We start from the raw sequence: 10,158 nt of genomic DNA on the forward strand, positions 1-10,158 counted from the left end.
TGCACCTGTGATCCGAATAGCTGTGGCTCTACCCCGACAATTTCCTCCACCATGACCCTGAGCTCCTCCTCTGAAAACCTGGGGTGTCTTTGGGGTGCCATGATGTGGTGTGTGTGATGTGTGAGGTGGTGTCTGTTGTGATGTGTTAGGGGATGTGTTGGTGTGTGTTGTTTGAGATGCGTGGATGTTGTATGAGTGATGGTGTTGTGTGTCTGTGGATGCTGGTGTTGTGTTAGGTAGTCTCTCTCTCTGGCCTTCTTTCAAATTTCTGGTTGTAAGGGTTTGTGGGTGATGTGGGTGTGTGCTTTATATTGGATTGGGTGTGTGGGTGTGGTGTGTGTATGTGTATCAGGTGTGTGTATTTTGAATTGTCCAATGTGGTTGTGTTTTGTTAGTGTGTGTATTTTGAGCGCAGTGTTGTGTACCGCCAATGGTTTACCACGGTTGAAAGACCGCCGCGTTGATTCGTGGGTCGTGATAGTGTGGGCGTATTCCTGTTGGCGTGACGGTGTAGGTTTTGGTATCGCCAGTTTATCACTGACCTTTGGTGTGGTGGACTTGTGTGGGTGTCTGTATTGTGGCGGATTCCGAGCTGTGGGTCGTAATACCTGTAGCGGAATTCCGCTGCTGCAATGGTATGTTGGCGGTCTTCTGCACGGCGGAAAGCGGGATTTACCGCCAGGGTTGTAATGAGGGCCCTAGTGTCTTCTAGGTCATTGGTCGTCAACTAATATCATCTGCCAAATAAGGAGCAAGTTGCTTCTGACCTATGGTGCACACGCTACCAGAAGATGCCAGTCAGAGTGTACCAGAACTATGGGCAACTAAACTGTGCTGCAAGATTGCAATCAGACCTACCTCCTCATGCAATTAGTTCATCGTTGGCCCACTGACTGAGTGGGTACTTCACTACACACACATCAGACATGCTAAGCCTTACAGCTGTGTGTGGAGTATTCTGTGGGCTAAAGCACGTGTTGCTAACATGACAGGTACACCTACCATGATGCAAGCCCCAAGCCCAGATACACTTACATCAGTACTCACATGTGTATGTAAACTACCACACCAGCACCACATTGGTATCCATGCCAACATTTGTCTCCCAAACAGGCAGGACTCACTTGCCACATCCTTCATAGCAAAAGCAAGTATACATTACAATTTGCAATGTTGAATCTTCCATGAACCTTTCCAATAATACATGATGTTGATACATATCTATCAAGTATGCACATGTGAAGAGGCTATCCTTGCCCATGTGTAATGCCTACAACAGTATGCCCAATAACAATGTTGTGTCCACTCACAGACCATTAACAAGGTTGTAACATTCCTAGCTTCTGATATCAACATTTGTATGCCCTTAGAAATGTTGGAACGCATCAATGGTGTCCAACATGCATGTTGTCTGCTCTGATGAGGCATCACAAATGTCAATGTATATCCCTCACTTAACAAGGAGAAGTACCTTGTAACAGGTGTGAAGATGTTAACCATGTAGGTCATGTGACATGTCAGATGGACATCACAGCCTCACATGCTGCTGTCACTTATCAGAAAGCATTAGTAAACTAGTGATGAATAGTATATGTCTGCTCTATTTTGCAAATAAAGATGAATATAGAGACTTTGCAGGTGACAAAGTACATGGACCTACACACCTCATCAGCATTACATTGGGAGGAATTGCCTGTTGGTGGGTATCTACAGTCACCAAAGTAGAACATGCGGTATACTGGGACACATATGACACAGTCATATGTGCATCATTAGATGCAACTGTACTGAGGGAACAACATAGTTGAAATGCCTCTAAATACATTTGTATGTGCACACATGTGTGCGATATATGGCTATGGTACATCAATGTGTACCCAGAAAATCTGTGCCACTTTGCACTTACCACATTGTCAGAGCCAACATCAAGTTTTCTCACTCAATCACCTTGTAAAGGGACAAACATGACATAGGTCTGTACTTACCCCTTGTGGCTGCTGTGCTACCTTCAAATGCCCATCCAACTCAGGGTAGGGCACAGCCAAAATGTGGGCCATTAGGGAGGTCAGTGTCTAACAGGCATCCTGTCCTCGTTGGGAGGACATCTCCTGCTGGGCCTCTCGGATTTTCCGGGCCCAGGACTAAGGTCTTCACACCTCTTTCGACAGTGGGTGCTCCACCGGCTGTGGACTTCAGGGTGCGCACTTTATTGGCGATGGCACACCAAATCCCCTTTTTCTGAAGGACGTTGACCTGCATGGATGACACAGATAAGAAAGTATATGAAGTCCACATGTACCATACTACAACAGGCAGGATTAAAATTAGTTGATACAACAAGCCAAACACAGACTGTCATTAACATCCTCTACACTGATAGATGAGCATATGCAGTGAGGCCAAATGTGCAGTGGAAATAGGCAGACAACATGCATCCCTAGCACCAGCTGTCATGTCATCACATATGACCAGGCAGCAAACACATTTGCAATTATGCAATATCAGGAGGAGTCTGGTATACCAACTCCACTAACCCTATGCACCAGTTACAAGGTGGGTCAGTGAACATACATCAAACACTCTCAACAATGTCTCAGGACTCACAATCTGTCACCAAACATCAGTACATGACCAGGTACTCATTCCATTCTATCACAACTTTGGTACCTGCAGACATTAAGCACACATTCAGAAATGTTGCTCGTCAGCCTTAGTTTAGTTGCACAAGGTATACTTGGGCCAAGGAAATATCTGTGCACATGGTGCACTTACCTGCCCCTCTGGTGCACTATAGAGCTGTCCATACAGGGATAGGACCTCCTCCACCAGCTTCTCCAGCTCCTCGTGAGAAGGCAGGGGCCCTTTCACTTGTCGGACGTGGCATGATTGCTTCCAGAGGCAATACACAGCAGCTCTAGTCGTAGAGGTCTTGCTGGCAACAGTATCAGGAGTCAAGTGAGAGATGAAGTATGAAATGGTGGTCACATCTGCCAAGTAGGACACCGTCACTGCCGGCAGACATCGCCATTGGCCCAAGACCGCTAAAGGCAGCAATGTGTTCCTATGGCAATTCCCACCGCAGTAGTATCCACATACCACCATGATGACTTCCGAGGGTGGAGCTAGGTCACTTCCTAATGTCCAGTATAGTAGATCTGGCAGCTGCCATTTCAAGGTCCTTAGATGTTCAGAAAAGTCCTTATAAAGATGTGTCACGAGGTCACAAACATATCTACGCCACAGTATTCAGTGCTGGCTGCGAGCATCCATGTATCTGACATCCAATTAAATATACATGTAGTGAGATACATGATATGAGAGTCAAGTATCCTTAGTGGCATGCTCTGCACCCTCATGGCAATTGGATAGATGGTATTAGTGTCTATCATGTGTGAAACATGATATGAATGTCATTATCACTGAGACTTTCAGTGACATGCGTATCCATTTACTAGTAAAAATCGAGGAAAGGGGATGACATTGCAGCAATAAGCCGTCATTTACCTGGGTATGTCCTGTGTACCATGTTTAACTATGTCCACACATCATGTGTGACATATGTGCATTCACACTTACAATGGACACAATGACTGATCGATATACCTTCTTGTATTCCTTCATCTAGTCAGCCTGAAATTAGAAGGGTCAGACAATCTCCAGTGTACCATCCACTAGCAGACCTGCAGACCATGAAGGATCAACATGTAATTCAGATCTACCACTTGGATAGGCAGGCAATCATGCATCTGTGTCATTAGTTGGATCCAGATCTGATGCCTGCCATTCATCATCCAAATAGCATACCACCTATTGTACAAGTCATGTCAGTACTGCATTTCCTAGCCACAGAGTCCTTTCAGAATACCGTGGCCCTATCTGCAGGCATGTCCAAGCCTATGTTCATTCTGGACTTGAAGGATGTACTCTCTGCATTGTTAAAACACCTTGACAGCTACATCAGATTTCCACAATGTCAGGATTTGGCACACGTGAAAGCAGATTTTCATGCTTTGGCACATATCCCACATGTGGTGGGAGCCATTGATGGAATGCATGTAGCTTTGGTTCCCCCAAGTGTCAATGAACAGGTGTATCGGAAAGGAAGAACTTCCACTCTATAAATGTTCTAATAGTCTGTTTGGCGGACCTCTACACTTCCTAAGTATGTGCAAAGTACCCGGGTTCAGTTCATGATACCTTTATCATGCAGAACAGTAATATCCCACAGCTGATGACACAACAGTACACAGAGAGGGCCTGGCTGGTTGGTAAGTCATATATGTGATAAGTGTGAGTATCTGATGTCTGCTGCCAAATGTAAGGATGCCAAAAAATAATGTCTTCACACATGGAACGGTCCCCTCCAGGAGATTCTGTTTACCCAAACCGTCCCTGGTTGTTGACGCCAGTGAAGTTCACAACCACACCAGGGGAAGTTCGCCTTCAGTGAGGCCCACGGAAGGGTAAGGCGTGTCGTGGAGTGGACTTTCGGGCTCCTAAAGGCCAGATTTCATTGCATTGACAAGTCAGGTGGCGCCCTCCTCTAATCACCCGCCAAAGTCTGTAAAATCATTGTTGCCTGCTGCATGCTCCATAACCTCTCCCCGAGATGTCAGATCCCATATATACCATATGAGGGTGAGCCAGCAGTTCCAGCGGGTGAGAATGCAGATTTCCCAAGTGAGGATGACAGTGATCAGGATGAAGGTGGAGACAGCCGTGCAGATTTCATACATCAGTATTTCAGCTGAGTGTAGGTATGTGTTGTTCTGTATAATACTTCACTCAGTGGGTATTTGGGTGGGCTTACAGGTGTTTGTGAGGGGTCTTCGTTTGACCATCAGACAGCTCATTAGTTGTTTAGCAGTACATAGCTCAGCTGTGCATGCAAAATTGTAAATGGAGCTGTGCTATCCTGATGATCTCATTGATTATTGTTTGTGACACTCCATAGTCAGTGTGACAATTGTGTTTGGAACATGTCTATTTGGGTCTTTATTACCATTACCTGTCTATACCTTTTTTATTATATTTTTACTTTGCACATTTCTTCTCAAAGCCATCCTCATGTGCTCAAATCTGAATTTTGTTACGGGCTGGTGGGATTTGCAGGTCTGACATGTGAAGTGAACATGGATAGATCTAGGTATTGTGTGGCATCATCTTGGTGGTGTCTGAGTTCCAAGCCCAAACTGTCAGGACAGTGGGATGGTAGTGTACTGTTTGACACAATATACCTGTGTGCCATTTGTCTGGGTCCAATGGTGTCATATGTGTGGCCTTGTGTCTCTGACACATGTCATCATGTGTACTCCATCCCCTTAACCTTCTCATTGGTTTGATAATGATACTATTTAAATTTTATGTAGCTGTCACTGTGTTTCCTCATTGCAGGCGACTGTGCATGTGTGTCAAGACTGACATAGGTGAGTAGCATGCCTACAGATACCTGACCATGGTAAGTGGAAGGTTCCATGACTGGGGACAGTTGTACTGACCTCTGTCAGTAATATGGAGTATGGCTATTTGAGAGGTATGGAAATATGATAGGCTTTACATGATGAATCTTTGAAGCAATCTGTTTGTCTATTTGGACAGCCAAGCACTGACATGTCCCTAACTTCAGTAGTCTGTGGGGTTCTTGTTATTTACACCTATGCAGAAACATCACATTTTGTGGCTATAGAGTCCTGTGTGATATTTGGAATGTTGTCATCCTAAGTGCTTGCAAGTGCACTAAGTGGGAATGAGGTGTGTCCATTTGCATAATTTTACATGTATCAGACCCAGATTCAACTGTACACGTGAGCTGGGACTTTAGAGAATGTGAACATATGTGAATAGCATGTGTATCTAACATTTGTAACAGTTTACTATTCAAAATAGCAAATGTGGTTTAGTTGTGTTTATATATATGCGCACAGTTATGTGAAAGGAATGGGAAGAAATCATTAGTGCAAACAATGAAGGGTTGAGTCATGGTGGATGTAATCATCAGGGTAGCTGCTGCAAATTTGGGACCTGATTTATACTATTTTAGCGCCGCATTTGTGTCTTTTTTTACGCAAAAGCGGCGCAAACTTACAAAAATATAAGTTAATTTTGTCAGTTTGCGTCGCTTTTGCGTAAAAAAATGGCACAAATGCGGCTCTAAAAAAGTATACATCAGGCCCTTGGAGTCTCAAGGTCAGTGTCCTTGTGCCTTTGGAAAATGGAGAGTGGTGGTAGAACAGTCAACAGGGTGTACCAGTCACACACAAGGGAAACCAATGTGTAGGGGATCACTTCCTGGCAGTGGTTGAGGTCTTGGCATCTGTTACTCCTGGATGTTTAGGTATATGTCTGCGTTTGCAGGGGTTTCTTCAGGTACAGAGGCAGGAGTGCCTGAGGCATGTCCTTCCCCTTGCATAGCCTCCATTCCACTGGCTGCCACAGATGCACAGGGGCTTGATGTAACATGGCCAATGGAAGGGGTCTGTCGTGGGTGGTGTGAATGTCTCTCAGCGCACCTGTGAGGGAGGTCATGTTGGCATTGTTGGCCTCCCACTTCTGCATGACTTCCTGGTGGTTGTCCCTCTGCAGCTGCTTGATCTCCCCCATCAGTGCATCCCTTCCACAACCCCTAGGTGCCTGTGCTCGTGGCACAGTTTGCCCAAACCCACTGATGCCAGGTCCTTCATTGTCTGGGTTCTCTAGTGGTGACTTCGGTACCTGTACTGGGGGGCACATTATTGGTATCAACTGTCCTTGGGACACAGGTTTGAGGTTGAATGGTTGCTTGGTATGTCGAAGCAACAGGGCTGGTAGGAGTAGTTGTGGGCAGCGTGAGGCTTACAGGTGTAGACTGACCAGGTATCCCAGATGGACCAGAGTCTTTTTCATTGTCCTCACATCCAGAGGCGTTGTCTTCACTGAGGGCTTCATCCAGAAGGGAAGTGGCTGTCACAGGTGTCCTCTCCATGCTCACAATGGGTAGGTGACCTGTTGGAGAAGTGGAACAGACAGTTACAGATTGTCATGCAACATGTGGTATCATACTTTGATAGGTGGATATGCTTTGAGCCATGTACAGGAAGGCTGTATCGGATCCCTGTAATGACAGTGACATCTGCTTTCAAATCTGGGGTACAACTATATGGGATACAGGGGCTTCCTATGTCATATGCCTTGCCAAAGGATATCAGATTAGCTTGGCAGTTGGAGGCCTGTCGATAGACGCATGTCTTGGCAGCTGTGTAGCTTGATGTTGTTCATGGTACCTCCAAGTTAGCAGTAGTTAAGTATTGAGTCACCAGTCAGCTGCAGAAATTAAAGCGAACACTGACCTGTGCATCAGCTTAGGAGAAACCATTCTCCCTGCCCAAATATATCATGTTACACCTGGTACAGTACACTGCAGATATGTTTGTACCCCCAAGTGAGTATCTATCAATGGGTGATGGGAGGTAAGAGGGCCATTTTAGAAGAGGACACAGCAGTAGCTGTGTGTTGGTGGTATTGTACTGGCAGATGCCCATGGCATTGCTGTCATTTCCCTAGACTGTAAAAATGTGGGTCATTCAGGTGGGTTGTGTTGATTTTGTAGTTGACATGTAGGACTGTTTTCATTGTGGTACACTGTTCTGATTTTCTTAATGGTAAAACAGTGCCTGCTGGGAGTTTTAGTGTTGTCAGTCCCTGTACTACCTATGCCATACACAGACACTGTGCCCCCAGGTGGGATTAGTTGACGTGGTATGGCAGGGAGGGGTATTTGGACAATTGGACACGGGTGGTGAGTGTGTTGGCTGTTATCAAAAGGTGATCAGTGAGCATGCAAGAGAGAACTTTAGGGTGACATTTCCATTGTTGTGACTTACCCGACTTCACTCCCCCAGGTATTCCTTTCAAGCCCTCAGGATGCAGGATGTCCAAGACCTTCTCCTCCAATGATGTGAACACTGGGGGAGGAAGTGTGGGCCCACTGCCAGTCTTGCTTATCGGCCAGCTGGTGCCTAGCGGCCATGGAATATATCTTCCCCCTGATGTCATTCCACCTCTTTCTGAGGTCCTTCCTTGTGCGTGGATAGCTGCCTACAGCATTAACCCTGTCCACTATGTTTTGCCACATCTCCATTTTTGTGGTAATTGAGGTTTGTCAGACTTGGCCTCCAAAAAGGTCTGGCTCTACCCTGATGATTTTGTCCACCATGACCCTCAACTCATCATCTGTGAAGGGGAGATGTTTTTGTGGGGACATGGTAGTGGTGGAGGACACGAAAAAATTAAAAAATCGGGTGATGAGGTGTGGGTGCTGTATTGTGAGTGGGTGACGGGTGGTGTCTGATGTGTGGAGGAAATATTGTGTGATATGTATGATGTGCAGGTGTGGGATGAGTGGTATTTGGAGTGGTGAGGGGTGCCTAATCTATGGTTCTGTATTTTTAAATGGGACTCTGTCTTCTATGTGTGGTGTTCTGGTTGCAAAGGATTGTGGTGTGTGAAGGGGTGCGATTTATAGTGCAGTTTGTAGATGTGTAGGTGTGTGGATGTGTGTCAGGTGTGTGGAATTCAAACTATCCAATGTGGTTTAGTGTATTACTGTGCAGACTGCCGACTGCCACGTTTCGCCTCGCCATTGGTTTTCTGCCATTGGAGAACCGCGATGTTGAATTGTGGGTTGTAATTGGTTTGGAAGATTTCTGACAGGCTTGCGGTGCTGGTGGTGGAACCACCTCTTTCCCGCCTGACAGTGTCAGCATTTTGGCGGGTTTTCTGCAGTCCTTTCTGTGCAACTCGTAATACAGCGGTCTGTATGACCGCCAACATGATGGTCTTTAGGCGGCCACCACCGATGTAATCTTACAGTCAGACCGCCAAACTTGTAATGAGGCCAAAATGTTTTCAGGTAATTTGCTTCTCCTTGCAGCATTACTAAATCCTCCCTATTACTGCAAACACCTTGTACCATCAATTCTAGGACAATACACACAGAGTTGTGCCTCATTATGTCAAATTCCTAAAATGTAGAAAGTCTTATTAATTATACTAGCCAGATGAACATTCATTTTGAGGAATTGCTAGAGTGATGAAATTCCTTTTTCTATGAAAATGAAATGATTTTTGTGAGACAATATACCAGACCTGAGATGGAATATCAGATCCAGTATATATGTAAAAATTGATAAAAATGCTAAAATTTAAGGAATTGTAAGAATAATTTTAATAAATGTAAAAAAATGAAAAGTAAACAGGGAATAATGGGCCACAGCAATCTTTCCTCTATGCTTACAGTGATTGGGACACGAAGGAGCAGAGGAAAACAGCATCAATAGAAGACAAGAGAAATGAAGGTAAGTTTTAAAAAAGGGGTTGGAGGTGCGGATGTGGGTGAGGAGGGAGGTTGATTTGTGCTAGAAAAGAAATAACATTAATAATAGATTAGCAGAGGTGGGCCTCGTTGCTCTCAGAGGAAGTGAAAGAAACAAGGAGGAGAAAGGAAGGAGGGGTGTTTGGAGAAAGTGAGTAAAAACATAAGTTAGAGGAACATGATGGAGGACTAAAGGGTACCCCCCTCAAAAAACTATAAGGAGGAGCAGAGTAAGTAAAGAGTGAGTGGAATAAAGACCTACCACCCTTTAAAAAAAGTGTGGTCAGATGATTGACTGCTGGGGCTAGTCCATCGCAAATGGTGTTCACAACTGTGGGTGGGAGACCCAGCCTGAGGGCCAATTGAAGATATTGTTGGTTATTTCTATTCAATTGTAGAGAACTGCTTATTGTGGATGGGTGAGCAGCCGACCTCTCAGTGTATGCCTTGAGCTGCTGGAGAGACACAGCCAGAGCGGCGGCCATGTTGAGTGGAGTAAGAAATCCTCTATGAGAAATAAACTACGGGTATTGGCTTAGAAGTTAGCAGTGTCCACAATACTAATCTTCATGAAACCACCATGAGAGAGAAAAGGGAAATGTTTTTTACAGCAAAGAAGCAATTCAGCAAACAATGAAGATTAGGATAAAGTAGTTCTACTGTCAAAAGGCAATTTCAAAGCTGATAATTCCCTGAGCTCCAACTTATCTGAAAGGCGTCACAAGGGAGATAGGTTCGTCCCTGAATGTTAAATTCACTGCACTTTAAGGAACATAATTAGCACAAGATGGCACAGTGTCCCAAAAAAG

This window comes from Pleurodeles waltl, chromosome 9 (assembly GCF_031143425.1).
Source record: "Pleurodeles waltl isolate 20211129_DDA chromosome 9, aPleWal1.hap1.20221129, whole genome shotgun sequence".
Lineage (NCBI taxonomy): Eukaryota > Metazoa > Chordata > Amphibia > Caudata > Salamandridae > Pleurodeles > Pleurodeles waltl.